This window comes from Chelonia mydas, chromosome 1 (assembly GCF_015237465.2).
Source record: "Chelonia mydas isolate rCheMyd1 chromosome 1, rCheMyd1.pri.v2, whole genome shotgun sequence".
Classification (NCBI taxonomy): Eukaryota; Metazoa; Chordata; order Testudines; family Cheloniidae; genus Chelonia; species Chelonia mydas.
Genome location: NC_057849.1, coordinates 195,453,978 through 195,481,966, shown reverse-complemented (window position 1 = coordinate 195,481,966; position 27,989 = coordinate 195,453,978). Strand labels below are relative to the sequence as shown.

The window sequence follows — 27,989 nt, the reverse complement described above, 5'->3', positions numbered from 1 at the left end:
TCCCTCCCCGCCCCCAGTAATGACAGAACATTAAAAATGAATTAGTTCTTTCAGTTGAATTAGTTATAAACCATTTTTATTCCATGTCTCTTTCCAGCGATCCACAGTTCATGGGTCTTTGCTGACTGGTGATTGAATTGTTTGACTAAGTTAATAATGAAGTTGTTAGAAATGAATAGGGCTAGATTTTCAAAAGAGCTCAGCATGTGATGGCTAGTCATACTCTGACTGACTTTAAATGTGTTTTCCGCTCTAATGCCTGCATGGAGTCACGCCACTTTGCTCTGTGATCTTGTTTGATCTCACCTACTAAGTAGATTTACTCTTGATCAGCCCTTGGATTGGACTCAAGGGAAAGCCACTCCTGGACGTGGTGTAGGTGTTGGAGTACTGAGGCAGGGCTGAACCAGTGTCCCTAGGATGGTGTCGGGGTGATGCTGTGCATAGGTGCTGGAACTAGGGGTGCTGGGAGTGCGGCCACACCCTCTGGCTCGAAGTAGTTTCCATCATACACAGGGTTTACAGTTTGGTTCAATGGCTCTTAGCACCTCCACTATACAAATTGTTCCAGCAGCCTTCAAGCTGTGTTCTTGAAGTTGCCCTCTGTGCGATTATTAAAAATCCTAAGGCATTTTTTTTCCCACAAGGGTGTTACCCATATGTCCTGGCTAAAATACATATGGCTAATTACATCTTACCTATGTAAATCTCTCCTAGCAGCTTCTATCTGATATAGAAGTCTTCATTTCTTATCTGGAACTATTGCATAGGGGTGTTGTGCACTGTTAAACCGCTGCTGCTTTCCAACCCAGAAGTAGCTACATTTCAGCATTGGGGGAAAGTTAATTTTGTCCAGTTCAGGACTCTACAAATTCCTCCAGTCCTGCAGAGTGTTTCCTGCCCTGCAAGGAAAATCCCATTTAATAATATTGAGTTCCTGTAAAAACAAACAAACAACCCCCCCCCCCCCAAAAAAAAAAACACCCAATAAAAAAACCCAACAAAACGCTTTCTTTTCCTGCAGGGCAGGTGGAACTTTAAGACTCCAGGAATTCTACATACAATATTTGGGAATCCTGTGGGACAAAAGATGCTGTGTTATATATATATATCTATCTATCACACACACAAATCTATTGCTAACAGGGCTCTCTCTCATTTAGATACAATCTACTTAGGAATAACTAAAACCAAAACAGAGTCCAGTTTGCCTTTCTCACATGTAACATGCTATCAATGCCCCACTCCTATGTTCCAGCAGCTCTAGCCAGTTATTCATTGCTGTCCATTTCTTTATACAGACAGACCATTTGCTACCTTGTCTCTTTCCTGGGCCTTCTCTCTCCCCCCACAGCATTGCTGTTACCGCCTGCCTAGCCCTGCCTCACTAAACTACTTCCTCCATCTTTGAGTCAGGCCTGATGACTATGTGGCTCCCTGATAATTTGGATGCTGAGTCATCTTCTTGGTTCCCTAGTTCACTCTTGCCTCATTGGTGCAGTTTCCTACCCACCCTGTTCTCCACCGGTGATTCTTTCACTGAGGCTGGGGACAATATGAAGGAAATGGTCACTGGCTATATTATTACGCTTCCTTCTATACAAGCCTGTTCTGGAGCGTAATGAAGTTCACAGTCCATGACTGTCTAGTCCAGAGCAGTACTTGGGGAGATCCCATTGTGATGGGCACCACAGGCTATGCTAGCTAGTCTGGGAGGGAGTTAGAGAGCAATGGGAGAGCTGCTCAGATCTCAGTCAGTACTAAGCAGGTTCAAAATAGTTACCTTAGGATTCAGCACAGTGGCGTCCTGTCATTTCTGTCCACTGCCAGTGAGAACATCACACCAAAGAGACCATCAATCAACCAGCTCATGAAGCAAAGAGCCAAATAGATACACTGAGTTACAAGCAGCATAGGGAAGGGGAGGAGAACCTGTAGCTGCCTGTTTCTGAGGGATATGTTTCACCCCTTGAGCTGAGGGAGAAGGACAGCTGTATGTGCCGGTGTGGCTTTGAGCATGTGGCTATATATGAGTGTGTGTGCAGATGCCTGTTTGTTCAAGTGGATAAATGTGTTTGTGGTACATGGGAGTGCCTGTATGCATAAGCACGTTTGCACATGACCCATGTCTATGTGAATGTTTGCGTGTGGGTATGTACCTCTGACTTCTATTTCAGTTCTGTTTCAGTGAATAAATCTTCCCTCTGTGGGCTAACCTGTTAGGGCTGCTTTTTTTAGCTGACCAGGCCTGAGGCCTATGTTTTTGGTGCTAAAGGTCTACATTCCAATTCCCCATGCTGACTGGCAACCATTATCCGATGGCCATGGCTTCTCTACATAGAAAGCCATGAAGTATTAAAAACTGGTGTCCAACCTGTGCAACAGAACACCAAATGAGACAAAAGAGGCTGCTTCCTTAACTGCGTGTTGCGAGGAAGAAGGTGAGGGGGAAGGTGGTGTGCAGGGCCATCCTTAGGCATACACAGCATACATGGCTGCGTAGGGCACCCGAAAATGTGGGGCACCATTCCGCTCACTGGCCGTGGCTGGAATCCTCTCTTCTCCGGCCCCCTCCCCCGTGCTGAGCCGGTGGGCTTCTCCTTGCCCCCAACCCCGCCACTTCCCTCACTTGCTCCTCAGCTGGCCGGCGGAGGGCTCCAGCCTCCGGCTCTGCTGCCCCAGCCCCAGCCCCAGGGAGCCCAGAGTGGCGAGGCTGGTCACTGGCGGCCTGGCGGCCCAGCCCACCACTGCCCGGAGCAGAGTCCTGCCCTGGACCCTGCCTGCACCGCTTGCTCTCTGGTGGGGGCAGGGCTGGGGCCAGGACAGGAGAAGCAAAACTTCCATGAGTCAGCGTTGCGGGGGGGGACAGACGACTTAGTGACAGTGCACTCACTGTCTCTCACACTTACTTACAGAGGCTCTCACACCTACATATTCTGCCTCTCATGAGTCACAGTTCCCCAATACAGATGGTCACACACACACACACACACACTGTCACACAGTCCCCCAACACAGTCATATACACACACACTGGGTCTCTCTCTGGCTCTCTCACACGCACTGGCTCTCTCTCATACACACTCTCACACGCGCACACGTATTATAGTTATTACTGCTTGGTACTTCCTGTCAAAATGCTCATGGTGAGCCAGGAGTGGCAAGGGGCTGCAGGAGGGCTGTGGGCTCTGGCAAGATGCAGCCCCCATGTAACAGCGCAAAGCCTGCCTTGAGCCACTGCCACAGCATCTGCTGCGTACAAAGCACAGTGTGTGTCAGCAATGGGCAGGGGTTCTGCGGGCAGGGGTGGTAGCTGTGCCCCCTCAACACACTGGGGTCAGTGGCACCGGCTGGGGGCCACCTTCAATGAGCATAGGGGCACCAGCTTAATAATACTGCGTAGGGCCCCATAAATCCTAAGGACGGCCCTGGTTGCGTGGGACATCATATTTTTCTGTTCTTCTGTGTAATTCTTTCTAATGCTTACATAATCATAAACGTCACGCAGACCCCAAAGTAAAAGCACCAAGATTCACCTGCCCGCAGGAGGCAGAGTCTTTGTTATTTCAAGGCCTGAAAGTTGCTTCACTTTCCCCACAGGAGGCAGAGAGAGGGAGGGAAATGGTCTTCTAGTTGTTAAATCTCAGTGAAATATTATTTTCCCCAATAATCTTTTCTTTTTTTCCTTCTTAAACCTCCTAGTGACCAAGTCACTGAGAATCTTGCCGCCATGTCATCGTGGGCTGCATGCTGACTAGACCTTATAGGTGAAGCAGCGTTGGCTTGTTAGTACATGGAGAGAAACCTCCAAGAAAAACCAGGGTGCTGCAGGAAGTAATGCTGGTGACACTCTTGCATCTGAGTCAGTAGTGAAGAAATGCGTTAGCACAGTGCTGGGGGTGGAGGGGAGCTGTGCTTTGAGGGTACTATCTTTTGAATGAGATATAAAACCATGGTACTGATTATAATTATATAGTCATAAAACGTAAGGCCAGGATGGATTGCCAGATCATCTAGTCTGTCCAGCTGTTTAACACACGCCATCAACACCACCCAGCATCCCCAAGCTAAACCCAACAACTGACATTAGACCAAGATATTACAGCTCTCAGAAGACTAAACCATTATGTGCTGCAGGCAGAGAAGAGGGACCAACATGATTTTTTAAAAATATGGTAAACAAAAGAGACAAAGCTGGAACTCAAGCTGTGTGGAAACTTGTTTGTAGTTGTATTTGTTTTCTTTAAAAATACTTCCTGTTTAAGACAGACTGTGCTTCCACATATCATCACACTGATCACTAGCAGTTAGTAAACCTCTCATGAAACTTTTTGTAAAGGTAGATTTGTTATTCCTGCTGTTGTGACTAAATTCCAAGTCAAATAGTTCCTCTTGTAGCATCAGGTGGATACAATGTCTTACTTCATTCCCTGTCCTAAACTATTGGTCAGTAAACTACTAAACAGTTTCCTTGTTCCACCCTACTAGTGGCTGTACTTAAAGTGTTTTATATATGTATAATACAGTCTGTAACACTTATTTGGATGCTTGGCTCCAAAGAATCATTACTAGATATTATGTCAAAGGTATAAATTGAAGCTATTTTATTCAAGGAAATAATCCATTTTAGGATAAGGTTCTCTGACCACCACAGCCAAGGATTTAGTTAAGGATACTTATGTCAGCTTGACTACTGTCTTTTCTCTGGATGGAGAATCTGACTGCACTGGGACCAAACTATGGGCAGCAGAGAGAACAAGAGGCCACAAGGTGTGTAGAGGTGTTGGTTTGGGTTAGGGGGGCTAAAGTGGAGAGACAAGAGTGGTGGAGGTAGGTCCCAGGGTTGGACACTAGGACAGTACAGAGCAGTGTTTTAGGGCTTAGCTGGATTAGGGAAATTTGCTTGTGCAAACCCCATTGTTGAGACATCGCTCCAATGTGACTCACGCCAGTAACCAGGGATCGCTCCAAGCACCAGTGAAGGAAGCAGGTGCCTGGGGCAGCCCATAGAAAGGGGTGGCACTCCATCAGTTATTGGGGCAGCACGTCCGGGTCTTCAGCAGCGAGTCCTTCATTCCCTCCCTCCGCTTTGGCGGCAGCTCAATCAGTGGTTTTTTTCCCAGCTGATTAGGGATGCAAAAAAGCTGGAGCCAGCCCTGCCAGTAACTTACTGTAGTTTCACCTGTGCAAATTCTCCCAATAAAAATGAGCCCTCATCTTCAGTTCTACTACCGGAATTAGCTGTGTGAAGCTTTTCACTTGTGTTTGCCCTCTCACTTCAGTGTGAATGGGATTTGGGAATAAAACAGACTAGGAGGAAATAGCCTGAGACTGCCATTCCTTTTTGGAAAATATTGCCAACCCCAAATATTCAGAAATCATGACTCAGACCTCAAATAGTCATGAAACTTGCTTAAAACCTTGAGAGTTTTAAAAAAAATAATTTGCCTCCTGATTTTTGAACCATTTAGGGTGCACATTTTCACATTTTTCTTTGCAACCATGGGGGCTAGAAACTTACTTTTATTAAACATTGAAAGTGGAGAGTTGCACATAACCACATGACTCCAAGAGGTGGGACTTAGAGAAAAACACCAAATATCATGGCAACTGGCAATACTGTAAATAGCTTTTCACTGACTCCCCAAGCAATCTGGGCATCAACACTCTCCCCCTACTAGCATAGGACCAGGTGGCACACAAGCAACAATTGAGACTGAAACTGGGATATAACAGGAAGCAGTGTTTTAGGGCTCGTCTAGATTAAGGAACAATAACAGGAAGATTGTGTAAAGATATTTCCTTATGAAACAGACCCTTCTTTTGAGCCTCCAGGGCGTCTCTGTAAAACCATCTAGTTCCCTAGATCTGTCCTTGCTGAAGGATATGCCTGAAAACATACAGCTTGCTAGCGTTCTTTAAAGCAGAGGGGGACTTTTAGGAATTCCAGACATTGAAAAAGTGTCATTATTTGTAAGTGTATTTGCAAAACGTCTTTGTTTTAGCTTGTCCTGCAGCTCTGGGATCCTTATGCAGGTCAAGAGAGATATCTGGAGCGTTCTTAGAAGTAACTATGATCTTCCCTGTCCAGAGGGAACAGAGAGAAGTATTTATATTGTAGTAGGGACCAAGGCCTCCAGTGAGGACCGAGAGACCTCATTGTTCTAGGTGCTGTCCAGACAGATAGGAAGTCACAGTCCTGATCTAAAGCACTCAGTTTAATAAGTGCTTTCACCAAGGAGCTTGCCCTGTCTCCACCCTTCTCTTTCACTCTGTTCCCTGTCACCTCTGCCCTTCCTCTTACAACTTCTCTTATCCTCGCATAGTCAACCCCCTTTTTCAGTCCTTGGCCTGGCGCTCTGCAAACACTCCTCTTACCTTTCTTGCCACTTTCACCCCCTTTCTTCTTCACAGTCCTATCTTTTACTTCTTGTCCTCACTCATCCTCTGACCCTAACTTCTCCCTCTCTCAAACCACTTTTTTGGCCCATCCCAGCTCCCTCTCTCCCTATCCCCCATAGCTTCCCAATATATATTCAAGGGTTTCCTTGATGTTCTTTGACCTTTATATTCAAACAGAATCTGACAGGACCCTCTCCTCTTGTCCAGTGTACCTGGAGCCCATCATTTCAAGGACTCCATGGGAGGCTAGGTAGAGATGTCTATGTAAGGTCTCCTGAACAGAATGATGCTGCTTTCTTCTCTTTATTCAGGAGAGCGTAGCCCAGGGACACAGCCAGTTGAACAGATGTCATATATGGGGAAGTACAGTATATCAAGGATGCTCTCCCCCCAGAAGATGTTGCTAACATTTAGGTCTCCCCCTACAGTAGCTACTACTACTTTGCAGTTCATTTCGGATGCAGTTGTCTCCTCTGCAGATGTCATGTCACGAAGGTGGGTACAACCCTCAGAGGAGTATGACTCTTATGCCCTCATCCTTCAAATTATCATGCAAAATATAAGCTTTTGCCATGAGTGCTACACAGCCTGATTTAGCTACTCTCCAAGTCCATGTCAGCAGAGCTGAAAGCAGATCTTGACATCCTGGATGAGACCGCCAAAGTGGGTTAACTAGCTGCCTTCACTTACAATGCAGCATTTGATAGTGACTTCTTAGCAGCCTGTACATATCCACTTGGAGCTGTAGCTCGGATCATTGGGCTAAGGAGACTGTGACCTTTACAGAGTCAAAATGGCCTGGAGACTACAAGGCCCCCAAGGAGTTAACAGAATCAAAGCATTGCCCTTTATCCCAATTATTACCTATTTGTTTTTTCCTAGTGCCTAGAGGCTCCATCCAAGATGGGGGCGCTGTCACCCTAGGCACTGCAGAAATGCATGAGAGAAGAGTTCCTGCCCCAGAGAATTTACCACTGAAATAGGCAAGATGGGGAGAAGGTGGAAGAAAGGTAGGATTATCCTCCCCTATTGAAAGAAGGGGAACTGAAACACTGGGTGACTGACTTGCCCAAGGTCACACAGGAAGCTGACAGCAGAGATGGGAACTGAATCTGTATTTTCTGAGTCACAGGACACTGCCTCAATCACAAGACCATCCTTCATCTCTAGAGCTTTTAACCTCATGGAAGGATTTTGAAATTTCCATTTGCTCACCTAGCATGTCTCCTATCCAAGGGCTGGCCACCTTACAAAGCATGCTGGGAACCAATAAGAGCACAGCCTGAAGTTATATGGAAACAAGACTTTCTTCCACAAGTGAAAAAACACGTGATAAAGCGGATGCTTATTTGAGAGGTTTCTTGATTACTACAGAGCCCTTGGAGTTTGTGTCTCATGATGTCAGCGGACAGAAGTAGAATTCTCAGGCAGATCCTCCATCAGGTTAGGTTTCTAAACTTTTATTGGATGGCATGTGAGAATTTGAAGGAGAGCTCACCAGCACAGATAGCTTCCTGGCAAAGGCTGGCCCTCTAAAGCTCTCAGGTGGTCCCAAAATAATCATCATGGCTTGAGAATGAGCACTGTGTGCTTACAACATTGCTAAATCATGACTTCTAGGACAATCGTCAGGATGTCTTGTGTAATGCCTACTGCTGTACTGTGATCCCTTCAGATCTTCCAGAAGCCAAGGAGAGAAAAAACAAAGTGAAGGAGACCTCCAAAAGCAAAGCTGAGCAGCTAGTAGTAGCGTTGGTGATTCAGCAGGTGGCGCTCTTCTCTCTGAGGCAGCTTGTTAGAGGCTACTGTTCTGGTGGATTACTGTTTTTGCAGTGGCAGGACCTTTCCAGACCTGAAGTGCATAGAATCTAATTTTCAGATGTGATGCAACCAAGGGGTAACCAATCAGTGAAGTGGAGAGGTTGAGGAAGAAGGCCAGTGATCCCCATAATAAGATTCCCCAGTTATGCAACCAAGGCCTGTGCACAGCATGGTTGAACAATTAAAAATGTTTATATGTCTAAAATAATGTTTTATAAAAGAACCTCAATGATCTTGATTGACTTTTTGTGGGCACCTTGGTAGATGTGAATGTGAAGAGGGTAGTGGCCAGGCAAACAGTTTGGGGAGAGTATACCAGGCATAACGAACATTGTGGAGAGGTCATGAAGGTGGTGCTAAGGGAAGCAGACACTGGGGGTGAAATTCTGGCCCTATTCAAGTCAAAGGCTAACCTGACCGGTGACATTTGAGTGATACATGAAAAATAAATCCACTTCCTCTCTACCTCTGGGCATTAAAGGTCTAATGCCACTGAGGGTTTCTAAATGAGGGCTTCAGCAGCTCCTTTAACTTCAAGCCTGTGTTACAGCACATATTACAGCACATTTGATGTATGCTCATGTATTACAATGCCTATAGCACTGAGTGATGGTAACTCTTACTCAGGAAAATAGTTACTTACTAGTGCTGTGCAAAGTCTTAGCTCCATAATCCCAAACCACATGATCTGGAGAGTTTTGGTTTCAGTTTTGAAACTAAACAAGCAAAATTTCATCTGAACTTTGTTCCAGTCCTGGGCCAGTTCTATTAGATCTTGACACAAAGCTATTTGCTGTTTGTGGACAGGCACAGATCTTTCAAGACGAAGTTGTCTGACTTGCTGTCAGTTTCATAATGAAGCTTTTTATGTCCCATGTACAGTAGCCCTTCTGGGTCCTACAAAACCACGTGAACTAACAAGCAACACAGAGCTGAACGGAACTCTCTGGTTTAATTGGGCTTTGCTGTGGGGGTTCAAATGAAATCTACACTCAGTGGATACTAGTCCAGGAGAACCACCACTGGAGAGTTTAACAGTCTTATGCAGTGAAATCCTACCCTTATTAGTAGGGTGAGGGGAAATAACTAGCATCAGGTGTGCATCTGGAAGCCCACTGCTGATGGGTGACAGGATGATCCAGATGTGGGGGATGCACAGCACAAGCAGCATTCACCCCTGCATAGCACAGACTGCAAATGACAGCATGCACATTAGCCACCTGTGGGCTTGGACACACTTAGCTGACAAACATGCTTCTTTGGGGCCTGACTGGAGAAGAAACCAGTCCCTTTCCCTAGAATTCTTAAACACTAGGTTAAAATCCTACTGATTCCTGGGGCCCTGGGTCCCCATTAGAGCCGTTCAGAATTCCCTCCCCCGCCCCAGAAAATTTCAACTATAGAGTGAAAAAATCAAGATGCCAACATTTTTGGCCAAAAGTTGAAAAATTGCCATCAAAAATTTAATGTTTTTGGCTGAAAACTATTTCAGTTTGGAAATGTCTGTGATGCCTCATGTCCCCATTTTTCGCTGTTGACCAGGTTGCTTGAATACAGGTCCTATGAGTCATTATAGTCTCCCCTTTTGCCTAGCCTCTGCAGTGCATCATGGGAGTTCCTGGCCACAATGCATCATGGGAAATGTAGCTGGGGGAAGAGGGAACACCCATCTCATAAAGAAGAATGGGGATATGAACCAACTGAACTGCAACTCCCATAAGGTGCAACATGGCATTTCCAAATTGATTTTTTTTTGTTTGGGGCTGAAATTTTGGGGGATTTGGCTATAACTTTTTGATTTTGGGGTGTGTGTGGGGAAAAGTCCCCCCACTTTTCATGGAAAATGCAAACACTTTGTTGTCAAAAACAAAACCATCTTCCAGAAAAGTTTTGACTGGCCCCACTCCCTCTACCTGCTTTCTTCACTGGTGCATCCATGCATCAGATCAGGGCTAAGTCCTCCTAACATGTGTGAGCAGATATCCATTATTTCATGCTCAGTTTTACAAACTGTTTAATAGAGACTCAAATTTGGTTTATGACTCATTTCTCATTGGAGCCTCTGATAAAAAGTTTTGTAGTTTGTCTCAGATGCAGCAGGGTGAAGGTTCTTTTAACTCCTTTGCTTTTGTAGGTTTCTTTTGCTCAATGTTTAACTTAGATTTTTGTGCAGGGGTGCACTGCATCTTATCATGGTTATGCATTTTCTTGCATCTATAGTTTGTGTAAGACCCACTCCAGCAGAAATGTGTAAAGCATGTACAGGAGTGGAATGGCTGTATTTGCATCAGGTAGCTTGTCGACAACACTATAGATAAAATGTTACTGGGTATTCTAAGGAGAGTTGACTCTGTGTGAATGTTATATAAATTATGGGCCGCATGTGCAGTGATAGCAGTCTTCAGTGAAGGATACATTAGTGTTTCCATTCTACGGGGTCATTTTCTGTTGCTTACAACTTTTCAGTCTCTTACATATATTTTCAGAGTGAAAAATAGCAGCTATACTTGAAATACCATAAGGCAACTTATAGTACTGCTACATTCCTGGGTAGAGATTTAAAGTCATGTTCTCCTTGGAGTGCCAAACACCCTTCAAGAAAGCAGAAATGTCCCCTTTACTAGGGTGTGAAATAAATCTTCCCCACTGCCCAAAGACTAAATCTGAGAGCCCCTGTTTCATTAGTTGAGACCTTAATCTCACTGTTAAAATTAGATGCAACCATTTGAATTAATAGAGATCTTGGTGTTGTGCATTTACTTCTTCCTACTTTGGATATGACATGACTTATCACTAATGTTGTTAGTTCTTGGTTCACAGCCCCCTGGAGGGGATATACCTAGGAGAGGTCTTATGAAGGATCAGGTGGGCTCCAGGGTACTGCCTGCTTTGGCCAGAGTTGCTCCAGGACACCAGAGCTGTGCTAGAGCACTTGGAACTACTGTTACTGTCTCTAACGAGACAAGCCACCTGGAGGAAAAAAACAAGACCATCCTCTAAGATCACACCAGATGGGAGGTCACTGTCCAGACCCACTGCTCTCAGCCCTGCCCCTCCTTCCCAGCTGGGTAATACCTGAACCTGTACTTGTAGGTGCAGGAAATCCCCTCGGGGAGTAGCAGTGTTTATTCTGGCAGGATCCAGCTCCTGTGCTCTATGTCCCAGAGTCCTGACATCAGATTTTCTTTAACTGATGCTGAAGGGCAGGGCCTGGCTCAGACACAATACACTGGAGAGCTGAGTTCATCACCATCGTACCACCTACTGACAATCCCACCTGCTCTGGTCTGCTGCTGACCCATGCGTTCCCTACATTTCAGTTGATCTCACAATCTGGGTTTAAGGTAAGGGGAAGGAGGAGGGAATGGACCAACTCCCTTCTCCTCCTCTCCCAGGGCTAGGAGGCCCAGCTCCTCCCCATTGCCGCCTGGTGAAGTGAGGACTCACCAGGCAGGGAAATCAGGAAGGAGCAGCAGGAGGAGCTGGAGTTCAGCTGGGGAGATCCTGGGGCTCTCAACATTTTCTGCCCACGGGTGGAACAGGAACAGTGGCGGATGGGGTAGAAGAGATGCCCAGCTGGGCATCCCCTGTTCACCTCCTCTCCTCACTCAGCTGGCTCCCCTAGTTGGGAGATGTTAGGGGGCTTATTCCTTCACCCACTCACTTCCCTGGTCCTTCTTGCATGAACAGAGAGCAACAATACCCGAAGTCCAAAGGAGCAAACAATTAGATGTTTATTGGGGTGAACTTCCATCAAGCAATGATTCCAGTTTCCTTCCTTTGTGTCCCCCTTCCCAGCTCTGACACCACTACACCCACACCCCCTCCCCCCCAATATCTCCTTCTTGCTCGGAGCAGGCTGATAATCCCTAACACAGACTGTGGTGAGCTTTCTGAATTTAAAGTACAAGCAAAGTGTACGTGGGGTGTGTGTGTGCGCGTGCAATCCCCAGGGCCTCCCATTGGTACTGGCTTTTACATCAGTGCAGATTCTCCATCCCAGTAGAAAGTGGGAAACAAACACCTGGGAGGTGCCTTACAGGGCTACACACATCACCACACACACAGTTGCTGGGCCTACCTGGGGACATGACCCCCACTTCTTGTTCCCATTCTCCTTTTCTTACTGCATCTCATCAATGTAAGATGACAGTGCCACATCACCTCACTTGCCAAAGCCTGTGATGACAGCCTCCAAATCTGCTGAGCTTCCCCACCTATCATAACCTACTTTAATCACTGTTCAGGGGGGAAGGGATGAAATGAACCAGGCACCTGTGTGTCCTAAACAGAGAGAGGAACCTGGCAGCAAGACAACATGTCTAGGGAATGAAGACCAGATGGAAGGGAACACATGCAGAGGAGCAAGGGGGAGAGGAACAGAAGAAGAGGGAAAAAAACGTGGAAAGGGATAGAATTGGACAGATTCTTGACCCCAACTCTGGATGGTGACTCAACAGCATAAAGCAGGGAGGAAGCCACCTTAAAGGGGCAGCCAAGGATTCCCAATGGGGAATTCTTGGGTGGTGTAGAACACCTAACTATGCCACTTGCTCCTCCTGCTGAGTAGGGCCAAGAACTGAGGGCTTCCCAGGTGGCAGAGAGGGTATAGCAGAGAACGCTAGAAGTGTGTCTGCACTTCAGGGTGGAGGTGTCCTTCCCATCTTGGAGACATACCCACACTAGCTCTGATCAAGTTAGCATGCCAGAAACAGAGTAGCTGAAGTGGCTGGAGGGGCTAGCCGTTCTGAGTACATACCTGTCCCAGATGGTAGGTACATACTTGGGGAGCCCAGCCCCTCCCACCACTCATGCTGCCACCGCTACATTGCTATTTTTGGCACACTAGCTTGATCAGTGCTTGTGTGGGTATGTCTCCTTGAGCTGGAATTTACACGTCCATCAAAGCTGGCCTCCAGCCAGTGCAGCTGTCTCTGTGAGACTGCTGCATCCAGCATAGTTTAGAGCAGCTCCTCTTTAAATTATACTATGGTTGATTTTTTGCTCTCTGGCAGGCTCAGTTTTGGAAGAATGGAAAGGTGGCTTAGAGCCACCTTCCCCTTCCCCACTGAAGGGGACAGCTGAAAATCTGCACCAGGAGGATTAATATTTTCCAAAGGGACAAAAGCACTTGGGGAATAAACCACACTTACAAATTACTGAGTGGTTCCCTAATAGTTTTCCTGTAAACATCTGCTACAGTTGTAACAGGGATGTTGCATGACTGCAAATGAGAAAATGGTTGGGCCATTGTGAAAGGAGGGGTCTCTGACAATCTGTGTTAGATTTGGGCTACACCATGAATGGTTTTGAGACTCTGCTCAAGAATACAGGTGTCATGAGATCAGCCTCTATCAATAATTCTGGCTGAAAAATGAATGAGTTGTAATGTGCCCATTTTAGGGAGGATATATGCATGTCCATGCTCGAACCATCAGCACTTCACAAACCTGCGCTGAGTGTCACTTTGTAATGGAATTATTCATGCAAAACCCTGCTAGACTTTGCATTGGAAACATGTTCCTATGGATAGAATAATTACAATTCAGCTTGCAAATGTACATATCTGGATGATCTTGCAGAAGAGAGCACACGTGGCAATGAGGTACAGCTCAGTATACATGGAGGGGGATACGTGCGAGTTTATCTGTTTTAGATGTCCATAAAACTGTCCTTAATGAAAGTCCTTTCTGATTGTTTCAATGACCTCTTGTGATACCGGTCAACTGTAATGTTGTAACTAAGTAAAGCCAGTAGCCCAAGGGCTCTCCCAGAACTCTGGGCAGCCCCACCTCCAATTTCTGGTCCCACAGCTCCAGTCTCAATAATTAACTTCCTTCGAGTACTGTACAACCAACAGTTAGCCTCAAATACTGCATGTAAATGTTCCAACTACACCTGTGGAGCTTTATGGTTGTGACAGCGTGGGCTATGTAAGAATTAGCAATGGGGCAAACAGAGGAACAAACAAAGAAATCAGATTGTGTGTGCAGAGGAGCAAGGAACCAGGCAGCTGGGCAGTATGAGCATGGAACCATGTGCAGGGGAGCAGAGGGACAGAGTCAGACTAAACGAGAGGGAAGGTGAAACCAAGAGGAAATGGTGTCATTGGGAGAGGATGGTCATATGGTTAAGGCTTTGGCTAGGGTCTTGGGAGCAAGGGCCTCATTTGCTATGGGACAAGGAGGGCAGTTGTCCCCCCTCAGACCTTTGTCCCTTCCCTGACTTTTCCAGAGGGCTGTATGACTTTGCTGGAACAATTCTAATCAGATAATGTTCTGTAGGGTGACATCTTTGCCCACCCTCGCACTGAATTTTTCTGAAATGACACCCTGGCACAGGATACAGGTATTCCCTTCTACTATAGGCATCTTGTGTGACCTTGGACAAATCACTCAACCTCTTTAAGGCTATAAAATGGGAATAATGTTTCGCTGAAGGGGTCTTGTGAGGACACATTCAGGAATCTTCATGAGGTGCTTAGATACAAGAGTGACAAGGGCCACCTATGTACCTAGAGTGTTTAACAATAAGAACTAGGGCCATTGATTAATTTTAGTTAACACATGCGATTAACTCAAAAAAATTAATCATGATTAATCAGTTTTAATTGCACTGTTAAACAATAGAATACCAATAGAAATATTAAATATTTTGGATGTTTTTCTATGTTTTCATATATATTGTATTCTGTGTTGTAATTGAAATCAAAGTGTATATTATTTTGATTACAAATATTTGCACTGCAAAAACAAAAAGATAGTATGAGGTGAATTGAAAAATACAAGCATTGGAGTGCACTCTGTCATGAAAGTGCAACTTACAAATGTAGATTTTGTTTCATAACTGCACTCAAAAACAAAACAATCTAAAATTTTAGAGCCTGTAAGTCCACTCAGTCCTACTTCTTGTACAGCCAATTGCTAAGACAAACAAGTGTGTTTACATGTACAGGAGATAATGCTGCCCACTTCTTATTTACAATGTCATCTGAAAGTGAGAACAGACATTCACATGGCATTGCAAGGTATTTACATGCCAGATATGCTAAACATTCATATGCCCCTTCATGCTTCGGCCACCATTCCAGAGGACATGCTTCCATGCTGATGACGCTTGTTAAAAAAATGCATTAATTAAATTTGTGACTGAACTCCTTGGGGGAGAACTGTATGTCCCCTGCTGTTTTACCTGCATTCTGCCATATATTTCATGTTATAGAAGTCTTGGATGATAACCCAGCACATGTTGTTCATTTTAAGAACGCTTTCACTGCAGATTTGACAAAACGCAAAGAAGGTACCAATATGAGATTTCTAAAGATAGCTACAGCACTCAACCCAAGGTTTAAGAATGAAGTGCCGTCCAAAATCTGAGAGGAATGATGTGTGGAGCATGCTTCCAGAAGTCTTAAAAGAGCAACATTCTGACACGGAAACTACAGAAACTGAACCACCAAAAGAGAAAAAAAAAATCAGCCTTCTGCTAGCACCTGATTCAGATAATGAAAATGAACATGCATCAGTCCACACTGCTTTGGATTGTTATTGAGCAGAACCTATCAGCATGGACGCATGTCTCCTGGAATGGTGGTTGAAGCATGAAGGGCCATATGATATTTATCTCATCTGGCATGTAAATATCTTGTGACGCTGGCTACAACAGTGCCATGAGAATGCCTGTTCTCACTTTCAGGTGACGTTGTAAACAAGAAGCAGGCAGCATTAACTCCTGCAAAACAAGTTTGTCTGAGCAACTGACTGAACAAGAAGTAGGACTGAGTGGACTTGCAGGCTCTAAAATTTTAGATTGTTTTATTTTTGAATGCAGGTTTTTTGTGCATAATACTCTATTTGTAAGTTCAACTTCCATGATAAAGAGATTGCACTCTAGTACTTCTATTAGGTGAATTGAAAAATACTATTTTGGTTTTTATACAGTGCAATACATGTAATCAAAAATATAAAGTGAGCACTGTAGACTTTGTATTGTGTTGTAATTGAAATCAATATATTTGAAAAAGAAAATATCCAAAATATTTAAATAAATGGTATTCTATTATTGTTTAACAGTGCAATTAATTGCACAATTAATCACCATTAATTTTTTTAATCGCTTGACAGCCCTAATAAGAACCAGACTCAACTTATGTCCTGGGTAGACGGACACTAATGTATATAGGACTTAACCCTGTTCTAACACACTGACATGTAAAGGGTGTGTAAGCCTGTCGGCCTCTAGTGGCTGGCCCATATAAAGTATATGCAGTGGCTGCTACATTAGAGGGCTCTCAAATGGTAGAGGCCAATGCTGAAGGTCTCAGATTCTGTCCCCACTGATGAGCTGTGGGGCAAGTTTGATGCTCTCTATCAGCAGCAATAAATGCAGCTTATGAGAGCTACTGAAATGAGACCAATTCATCCCTTCCCCAACACCTGGTCATTCTGTGAATTGTTCCCCAAGGCTTGTTCTACACACAAGACAGGTTTCAGAGTAGCAGCTGTGTTAGTCTGTATTCGCAAAAAGAAAAGGAGTACTAGTGGCACCTTGGAGACTAACCAATTTATTTGAGCATCAGCTTTTGTGAGCTACAGCTCACTTCATCCGATGAAGTGAGCTTGCTGTAGCTCATGAAAGCTCATGCTCAAATAAATTGGTTAGTCTCTAAGGTGCCACTAGTACTCCTTTTCTTTCTACACATAAGAGTTGCACTGGCTTAGCTAAAGGGGTGAATTTAAACTAGTGCAACTTTGGGTATGGACACTCAAGCTGATTTAAACCTGGCTTATATTGCTGTAAATTTACAGGTGCAAGCTAAACAGATAGGACCTGTTTTGAACCAAAATAGGAGTGCCCATGCAGGGATTTGTACTGGTTTAACTTAAATCAGGATTTAAATTAAACTGGTGTAGACGTTCAGTGTGTAGACATGCTCTAAATCCTCTACTGAGATCTAAATTAATGTGCTTTGAGCCAGCTACCAGGTAACTGCTCCGGGTTAAGAACGGGGAAGCATTTTCTCCTGCAGCCAATTTTACATGCGCCTTTATTTTATAGATTGTCTCTTTTGTATTTTTAGAAGTGGACGTTGCCAAGGCAACTGAACTAGCTGAACATTTTGTTTCCCTAAGAACAATACGTGTATAAATATTCAGGCAATTTTCCATTGTTCAGAGGAACAGCAAGATCAGGCAGATTATGCAGACCAGATGAGGGAAGTTTAGGTTGGCTCTTTTAGTGTATTTTAAAAACACTCTGTGCTGACAGCTGTTCAACAGCTCTCTCCAATGAGGACAAATATATAGCAGAGGTGTAGCAATTCCTTAAGAGGAATTAGAATGTTTCGTTTTGCTCCCTGCTGTCGCATGTTTCTGCAATAAATAGCTCATTTCAAAGCGAGCTAGTGTGGACCTTTTATTTACAAGTGGCTGGGCCTTATTCACCCTTGTGCAGTTCACTCCTGGGCAAAGGGTTCGCAAAAGGCTGCTTAAGCACTATAGGTGCAAAGGTAAATAATAATCTTATCACACAGGTTAGCAATGGAGAATAAAAGACTACTTTATCTATCAAGTCCATACCTCTGCAAACTTGTAAGAGCGTGGATGCTTTGGGTGAGATCAGTGGACAGGGAGCCAAAACATCCTGAGTTCTAAGCCTGGTTTTAATACTAGCATATCAAAGAGGCACTGAGCTTCTTTGCCTCGGTTTCCCCATTTGTAACTTGGGGTGGATAATACTATGTCATAAGGCTGCTATGACACTTAGCTAGTTAATGTCTGCAAAGCAATTTGAAGAGCTGTGCCAAGTATAATTAAGTCCCAAGAAAGAGCAAATGGAGAAATGAATTAAGGAGATAAAAGGAAAAAATATTGTCAGCAGATGAGATTGGAAAAGTTGTAGAGCGTGAATGAAGTGGAGACAGAAGAAGGGTGATGGTCAGAGATGCAGACAAAAAAGGGCTCACACAAACAGGGGCTAGATTGTGAACCGGCAGGGAGGAGACAAGGTTGGTGATAGATCAGTGGAGGGTGCAGTGATGGAAGTGGCGAGAGTAGGACAGTGGATATGAATATGCAACATAACTCTACAGTTCAATAGTGCTCTCTGGATAGGAAAATACATGATTTGTTAGCGTTCAATGGTGATTTTTAAACTAACCAAATTGGAAACAGAACTTTAATTTCCTTTGTTTTAATTTCTTGGATTGTCTGTCCTGTTTACGTGTGTGCGCGCATGTGTGTGTTCTTCTCACTCCCCTTAAGATTTGAGGCACTTTAGACTGAGTTGGTATATTTCACTCTAACATCTAATTAATGCAAAAATGCCCGTGCTGCACAGATAGCAAAAACAAGGCCACCTAATTTATCTAGGCCAGGGCCATGCATATCAGACAGCCACAAATGTAGTACGAAAGCCAAAAATAGTGGCTTTAAAAATCAGTGAATTTAGAGGAAATTAACCCTTTGAAAACTGGTCAGTTCCCAGTAGAGATGGGGGCACAAGGCAAAGCCCTGGTTTTGAGAGCCCCTGAATTCTGGAGTGGGCAAAATCTGAAACAATTCTATGCCTTGGTCCCATCTCTATTTCCCAGGGCACAAGTTATCCATGAGGGTCACAAGTTATCCAAGGGGGTCATTATTTTGGGGGTCTGGGGGGGTGTTTCCTGTAGCTGCAAAAGAAGGAAATTCCTGTTTGGCGTGATTTCCAAATTGCTGCACCTTGCCAGTACTGGAAAGCCTCACTAGTCCCCTGGAATGCACTTCCCATAGGACTGCCCCAACTCTTCACCACAGATGCCTGACCTTGCTTTAGGACTGGGATGGTGGACCAACAGGGACCACATGTGCATAGGGCTTGGGGAGAGAATAGGTTGGAGGCTGGAGCAGGAGGGATGCGGGGAAATGGAGGGAACTAGCAGAGGGAGTGGTAGTTGAGTGGGGGTCCTGGGAGATGAATGGGGGCAAACAGCACTTGAACTACAACTCCCATGAGGCACCATGGTGGCATGTCCCAATGGACATTTTTGGTTTCTTGTGGGGAGGGCAGAAAAGGATAGGGTCAGTGATTGGGGGAGGGGCCAGAGGGCTGACATGGGGTTTTGGGGTGGGGAGGGGGAGTAGAGAGATGAACTGATAGAATAAGTAGCATTGAGGATAAGTTTGAGTGTTATAAGAAGGTGCCTGTGTTATCAGCACGGAATCTCTTCAAATATCAGTGTCTCTGTTCCTGCCAGGTGGCATCTATGAATTATTCAGCCATTCAACTCAACAAAGTGTGCCTAAACAGAGAGGGTTGTGCCAAACGCCAACAATGCCCAGAGGGGATTATTTTAATTTAAGAATGATGAACTCCCCCCACCAGACTCCTTTTGGAAGAAAAAAAAGGAGAAGGTCCCACAATGAGAAATGTTAGATCAAAGGGCAATTTCCTTGTAGCACCAGCTGATCAAACTGTAATAATAGTGGGGAGTTCACTGAGGCAGTGGTATGGTCTAGTGATTAACACACACAACTGGGCCTCCATTGGGTTCTAGTCCTTGCTCTGCTGTGGTATTTGGGCAACTCTTCCATGCTCTGTACCTCAGTTTCCTCATCTGTAAAATGGGGATGGTTGATACTTAACTTCGTACAGTGCTTTGAGAGTCTCAGGTTGTAAATGTTTTTTCATGGGACCTCTTAGTTTGTACAGCACCGAACACAAAAGGCTCCTGATCCTGGGAATGGGTGGGGGGGCTAAATGAAACTGCAATATAAAGTTAATCAGAGTGGATGAAAAACCCTACGCACATATTATGAATCTATTGCCAATATTGTTTGATAGTGCCTTTGTGCGTTTCAGGTTTGAGTAATTTAGAGATTAAAATGTTATTTATTCATGTTAATTCCTTTATATTAATCTTGGTTATCTAATGACCTAGGAAGATTCCCCCTGACCTGAGATCTCTGACCAGGACTTTCAAAACAACTGAAAAAGGGGCCTCCATTACAGAATCCATGCCAGGTTTTTCCCTGGGCCTAGTGCCAGCTGGGTTGGGATTTTTGAGGGCTTAGTCATCTGTGCAGATGGGTTGGACATGTCCAGTAAAGCTCACCATTTCTTTGATTCTGAGTTTTAATGCCTTGGTGCCTGTAACTAGGCTTGGAAGGATTAGATTTTTATCAATAAATGTCGATAAACCTCAATTTCACTGTACAAACTAATGTAAAACTATTTTCATCAGTAATTGAAATTTTCAGATAAGCCAAGTAAGAAAAATGCTGCTTGAGAACTTAGAGTTTAAGGATATTTACTTTGTCTATTGTGATGTGATGCTGACAATTAATGACAGGTTTCAGAGTAACAGCCGTGTTAGTCTGTATTCGCAAAAAGAAAAGGAGTACTTGTGGCACCTTAGAGACTAACCAATTTATTTGAGCATGAGCTTTTGTGAGCTCACGAAAGCTCATGCTCAAATAAATTGGTTAGCCTCTAAGGTGCCACAAGTACTCCTTTTCTTTTTGACAATTAATGGTTAAAGCTTTAACTTTTTGAATCTCAGTGCCTACTGTCATTAAATTGTCTGACCTCTTTTCCCCCCTCCCCACAATTTGCTGCAAGTATAAAAATGTAAAATCGATAACAATTGGAAAAAACGCTTAAAAATAAACATGGATATTATCCATCAAAGTAACAAAAATAAAATCTGAATTCTGCTAAGCTTACCTATGACATGTAAAGCTACATGTTTGCTAGGCAGAACCCTAATGAGTTCAATAATTACTATGTGCTGGATTGCTCTGCTCTGGTGCTTTACCAGCTCCAAGCAATGAAAGCCTTTATACCAGTATAACTGTGTCCACACTCGGGGTTGTACTGCTTTAGTTATACTGCTTTCAAACCAGTATAGTTAAAAAGTGAAAGAAAAGCTGTATGTATACCAGTCCTTAGGTGCTTTTGAAAATTTTACCCTGTGACATTTCTGATCAGAACTACATCTGACTTTTGACTGTGGTGACTAATGCCAACATTTTCAAACTTGGTGGCTTGAAGGGCACTTCAATCCATATTTAGGCATGCAGATAAATGGCCTGATTTTCAGAGGGGCTGAACACCTGCTTTCACCCATGAAATCAAAGACTCCCCATAACTACTGAATTATATTGAAACAGGTGAATCATTAATTGAAGTCAATAGAATCTACAGCTGTTCAGCACCTCTAAAAACCACTTATTGAGCAACTTATTGAGCAACTTTGACATGAATCGGGGCCTACATGTTGGCTTTTCTTTAGCTTTCAGTGGTACAAAAAAAAAAGAATGTGGTACCAGTATTTCATTGCTGAATGCTGTCTTCTGTGTGACTGGTGAATTGCAGATCAATACTTCTGTGTTATCTGCAGAGTGATTACCACCTTATTTAGGAAAACTACTGATCATATATTTATTTATACAATAATGCAGTGTAAAATATACATCCAATATCTGATCTATATTCTACAGTTGCATTTAGTAAACCTTCTCTGCATCTCCTCAACCACCTATAGTGGATTTAATAATAATTAATACTTAGCTCTTATCTAGTGCTTTTTATCTAAAGTCTCAAAGCACTTTTATAAAGGAGGGCAGTGTCATTATCCCCATTTTACAGATGGGGAAATGGAGGCACTGGGCATTGAAGTGACTGGCCAAGGTAGGCTAAAGGCAGAGCCTAGGGCACCTGGGTCCCAGTCCAATGTGCTATCCACTAGGCTGCACTAATGGAGATAAAAAGCCTTACTATACACTTAACATCTGGAAAAGTGATCATAAAACTGGACCTGACTGTTGCTAACATGCATTTTTATCTCAAGTCTAGCAATATTTGGTGTTGTACTTAAAGTCCCGGCTCCTGAAGTCAGGTGCTTATCTGAGAACTGAAGCTTTCACGAAAAAAAACAAGGAAGTGTCTATCCCTTATGGTTGCAGAGGAACTCTTAAACACATGATCTGAGTGTAACCGGAAAGGCTCAGAATTCAGACGGCAAATACAAAGACCCCAACATTCAATATATATTTAAAGCTCATGTTTTTTAAGCCAATCTCTTGAGTATTTTGGAGCCTGACTAATAATCTTTGAATGTTTCAGGTTGGCAACACTGCGGCCCTTGACACTCAATCTGTTCCCTGTATCCATTCCAACTAGAATCTGGGCTTTAGTGATTTAGGACTGTTTGCAATAGAAAGTTTTGCTGCTTTAACTGTTTCTGCTGCTTTAAGTTTATTAGTATGATGTACAGTGGAGGCAGTTATATCAGTATAAAAGTCCTCAGGTCAGTATAACCTATTCTGGTTCAGGAGATGAAACAAGCCATACCAGTCTGAGTCACCTATATATACACACACCAATATAACAGCGTACATGAACACTTACCAATATAACTATGTTGACAAAAAATTATGCATCCTACCAACATAGGTGCAATCAGAGATGTGACTGCAGCACAGGTAGACGTAACTGAGCAAGCGCGGATGTAGTGAGAATAGCAGCAGCCATGAAGCCAGGGCAGCCCAGGCTGTACAAGCCTGCACAGGACTATATATGAGACAGTGACTGGCCCACGCTGGGACAGCTTCATTGCTATGGTTATTTGAATTAGTTAGATCAAAGCTAGTGTGGGTAAGTCTCCACTTTCTGCAGTCACACCTCTGATTGTAGTGTAGATAGAGCCTCTGTTATGCCAGTAAAACATCTCATATGCAGACCACATATACGTCACATCCAGCTCCATCTGCAATCAATCTTAAAACTTCCATTGACTACAGTGGTTCTGGATCTGACTTCGACAGGATTACAGAAGTGCTTAAAGCTAGGCACATGCTAAAGTACTTTGCTAAATTGGGAGCTAAAAATAGGTATTTATTTCTCTTTACATAAGTCAGCCCTGCAGAACCAAGAGAGCTCTTGGAGAAGCGGGTGGAGACTTTTCTTGCTCATGTATCACCAACAGACTATTGTATGTTCTGTATTGTTGATAATGGCTAGAGCAGGTCAAACATTTTTACATCAAAGGTTTGGTTTTTTGGTACTGAAAATGCCTCAGTGAAAATTATGAAAAATGTTCATGTCAATCAACATGTTTTGTTTCAGTGGGGGAAAACCCCCTCCTGTTCTCTCCCCATTTTCACTTTTCCTCTCCTTTTTCTCATGGAAAAGAGGTTGTTGGGTTTTTTTTTTTTTTATAAAAAGTGCAAGTGTTTCTGCTAAAATGAAATTATTCAAAGTTCAAATTTCAAAAAATTCCCTTTCAATTTTTATGTCACTGAAAATTTCAAACAATATAAAAATATATTTAGAAATTTTTCATGAAAGATTCTACTTCTCTTTTTTCTGTCAGCTCTGATGTTGACTTGTGATCAGGAAAGAACCCAGAACTGATTTTGCAGGGCTGGCAGTTAGCAGGGGGGGAAAAAAAAAAAAATAAAAAATCATTGTTTTACTTGTAACCTGAACACATTTGATTTGAATTCAGGGAAGACCATCAGTACAGAATTTCCTCTTGTGGTTTTTTACGGGCATTTTTCAGAATCCAGCAACCCTCTTAAATTAGCTGCTTGCCAGGAGTTACCCTTTGGACAGTGGGATTGGATTCTGAACCACTTTGATTCAGTCCTGTTCTATTTTACACCCTTGCCTTCCAATGCCAGTCCTCAAGAAGGGCTTGGAGAGAAAATGAGAAGGCCAGGTTGAAAATGGATACTTTTGCCAAGCTTGTGGAACAGTTAACTAGATTTTAATTTAATATACTGTTTTGTTTGACTTTTGAAATGTGAAGGGGACAAGCTAAAAATAAAACAAGAACCTGAACTATTGCTGCTAAGGGGACACACTGTCAGTGAATTAAAGCTACAAATGGAGGATAAGTTAAAATAAAAGCGAATATGAATGGAAATGTTTTCATGATTTAAACAAAATGCAGGGCTCAATTCTGCTGTCACTAACACCAGTTGTACACATTATCGACTTCTGAATGTAGTGTAACTACTTGTATGAGTGAGGGTGTGCAGCATCCGGTCATTGTATTGATTCATGTGCAGATTGTGTAAAATACCATAGGTGAGAAGGAAAATTATTTTTGTGGTTAAGATACTATGAAAATGTGTTCAGTTCTTGGCTCTGTCACAGATTTACTCTGAAATCAAGTAATTCACTTAATCACCATGTATCATTTGTATTGTGGTACCTAGGAGGAGCCTGAGTCATAGACAAGGACCCTTTTTGTGCCTCAGTTCCACATCTGTAACATGAGAAACGTGACAGATGTTGGTCATGTTACTTAATGCAGATATTACTGGTGGTAAGTGCAGTATAAGAACCTATATAGAATAGGGTAATACAACTTCATTTCTCCCACCTTTTCCTGTCCTGTCAGTAAGCAGGACTGGTCAAAAATTAGCAGTCCAAACTGGTTTTCACCAGAAAACTAGATTTTGTCTAAATTAAATTTTTGATGGAAAGTATTTGCTTTCTGCAGAAAATGTTGCTATTTTGTTGAAAAACTAATTTCTAGCTAAAATACTTTGCTGAAAAATTGATGAAAATGGAGAAAATTTTGTTCAAATTTTCTGCAGGAAAAGCTCCTATATTCTGTCAAGCTCTAATTGTAAGCTCTTCAGGGCAGGGATTGTCTCTTACTCTATGTCTGCGTGACACTTAGCACAACAAGGCTCTGATCTCAGTTGGGACCTCTAGTTGCTACTGGGATGAAAATAATAATAGATGATGATTTCAAAATACCATTTTAGTCTCTGCACTTCCTTTTAAAGTCTTGGGCTAAATTGAACTCCAAGTTGATTGCAGCACATTTGCCTTTATATTGGCAAACCAGGCTGCAACATCTGTATGATAAATACAGGGCTAATGGGGTGGAGCTGGGGGAGGATACCTTTTCACTAAGGGGGCCCCAGACTGGCTTGTGAGAACAGCATTTGCTCTGATTTTTGAAGCAGTAAATTTCCTCCGCTGGCCCTTGTCAAAATGATAGTTTGGAGCTCAGTTGCCTGTTGTCAGAATCAAATTACTAGAAAGGTCAGAGTCGTTAACATGCAGTTTAAAATGAGTGAAAAATGCCAGTGAGAAACCTGTAAGCTTTCACTGCCACAAAATGCAAACTGACTGGCAGAATCCATCCTCTGCTTTGTCAGATCTTCATGTAAGAAGGGTGTCTTCTTACTCAGGGAGAGGAGAAACAACACTGAATGCATGGAGCTCACACACACACACGCATAAGGCATGAGGAGACATACTATTCTTATTACATAAGTGCCTATTATGGTGCTGCCCTAATTTGCACCCCATCTGTAAAGGCCCTACAGGGTGTTGCAGTACCTGGGACCACCACAAGTGTGGGAATGCCTTGGCCAAAACACTCCCCTGCCCCGAACTTGCATGAGGGGCTCCAAGCCTCCAGCCTGAGGTGCATAGAACTGGCTATGATAGCTCTGCATCCAGTGCAAAAGCCCGTTGTGCCAGGATTTTTCCTCATGTCAGGATACATGGAATCACAGTCCTCCTTCAGTGAGAGATGTAATGAAAGAAAACAACAAACAGGCTTTTACATTGCTTGCGTTGCAGCTTTGTCTCCCTTGTTTACCAAGGGTCATTGCTTGCTTGGAACTCTGTACAACACACAGAGCATCTACTGGCTGAATAGTATATGTGTAGTAAATATATCATTACTAGATCTGGTCAGAAAATACTCCCCCTGGAAAATTTAGACTTTTTTGTTGTTGTGAAAAATCACACCCCCCCCCTTTCCCTGCAATTTGGGCTAAAGCCCCAAAAGTGCTGCTGTGGTACCTCATGCCACTGTTCTCCTCCGTGTGCTGGGCTCCCTGGCTTCACTAGCACAAACTAGCCACGGTGCAACCATGTGTTGCCTCACAATGTTCTCAGCCTCGTATAAGACGAGCTGACTGCTTAAACAAGGCAGACATAAAATATAAGCTCCTAGCTCAAAGCCACAGTAGATTTACTCTGAAGGGTGACTCTGCTCAAAATTCCCATGTTCAGTTTGTGTCAGAAAGTCCCTAGAAGTGGGGGTGCCACTGGGTCCTGAATTGTGGCCCAGCCCTTGTATGCCTCTTCCCCAGACCCTGCCCTCACGCTGCCCTCCCCTGAGCCCCTGTCCCCGCACTGCCCCTTCTCCCCAAACCCTACCCTTGCATCATCCCTTATTCTGAGGCCCCACCCCTTGCTTGTGCCTCTCCACCCCTTCTCCCCCATCACTCACCCTTATGGCTGGCAAAAAGTGGGAGGGCTTGGCCCTCTGGCCCCCCCATTCCAGCACCCCTGCCTGTGTTTGGTAATGAACCCTAAAAACACTCAGATATTTGGTATATAAGCCTACTCCCATGCACCACCTCAGAGTTTACACCAATAGCTGCTATACTCATGAATCCTTGGTTTTTGCAACACAGATCATTTTTGCTTTGCAAGTTCTGGAAAAGACATTCTCTCTAGATCTATTAGGGTAGAGGTCAACAAGATGAAACTCAATTAAAGACAAGTATAAAGTATACACTTAGGAAGGAAATATCAAATACACAACAACTAGCTAGGCAGTAGTACTGCTGAAAAAGGTCTACGGGTTATAGTGGATCACAAATTGAATAGGAGTCAACAATTTCATGCCATTGCAAAAAGAAACTAATATCATTCTGAGGTGTATTTAACACATGTCATATGTCAGACATGGGAGGTAATTGTCCCATTCTACTCAGCACTGGGAAGACCTCAGCTGTAGTACAGTGTTCAATTCTGGACACTACAAATTAGGAAAAATTTGGACAAATTGGGGAGAGTCAAGAGGAGAGCAACAAAAATGATAAAAGGTTTAGAAAACCTCATTTATGAGAAAAGGTTAAACAAACTGGGCACATTTAGTCTTGAGAAAAGACGACTGAGGGGAGACCTGATAAGCCTTCAAATTGTGGCAGAGCTCTGACCTTGTCCCCATGGGTCCCATGCTTCTAGGTAGTTTATGCTAGCCTCAGTGGCTCACTACAACCCTCCACATAGCCTCTCTCTCTCTAGGGCCAGGATTATTGTCTACTGAGCCCTTTTCATCAGAAGCTAGCAAGGAGGTAGTTGAGAGAACTCCTACCAGTCTCTGTTGTCTCTAGGGACTTATTTCAGAACAGTTTAGCCTCCTGTCCTGACAGGGGCCTGTCTTCCCCTCCCAGGAGGTGTTTCTGTAGTAGCAGTTTTGGGGGGAACTCAAGCCTACCCTCTACCCCGGGTTCCAGCCCAGGGACCCTAATGGCAGTAGCTGACCTTTCACTGCCAGAGTTGCTATATTTCCCTGGGCCACTTCCTGGCAGCTCTCCTGCTTCTCTCTTCTTCACCCTTACCTTAGGGCTTCCTTACTGAGAGCTTGAGGGTGTCTTCATTAACCAGCCCTTCAGCCATACTTGCTCTCCTCAGCCTGGCTGGAGTGAGCCCTTTTATAATATCAGAAGGGCCTTAATTAGACTCAGGTGTTCACATTACCTTAATGGCCTCACCTGACTCTTTGGAGGTTAATTGGCATCAGGTGTTCTCATTAGCCCAGAGCAGCCCCTGCTCTGGTCAGTCAGGGAACAGAAAACTGCTAATCCAGTGGCCAGTAGCTTTGTCTCTAACTTCTCTCCTATAGTCCTCTGGCTTGGAGGAAGGTGGGAAGTTGCTAGGGCTGCTGCTCCTGCTCTAGCTAGTCCCCTGGCTGGGCTAGGTCCCCCCTTCTCTCCTACCTGGTTGCTGCCTGGCTGCTG

The 27,989-nt window shown here is 43.8% G+C and overlaps 2 long non-coding RNA genes across 2 annotated transcripts in view; one reads left to right on the top strand and one right to left on the bottom strand.

The window, feature by feature from the left end:
* The window catches only part of LOC122464164, a 43,390-nt gene that overhangs the window by 2,744 nt on the left and 12,657 nt on the right, over positions 1-27,989 (top strand). The gene's annotated exons all lie outside the window — the stretch shown is intronic.
* Positions 60-27,659, bottom strand: LOC122464163. Its single transcript, XR_006288085.1, has 2 exons — positions 27,591-27,659; positions 60-902 (listed from the first exon to the last, which is right to left on the bottom strand). It is a non-coding gene; the product is annotated as an uncharacterized LOC122464163 (long non-coding RNA).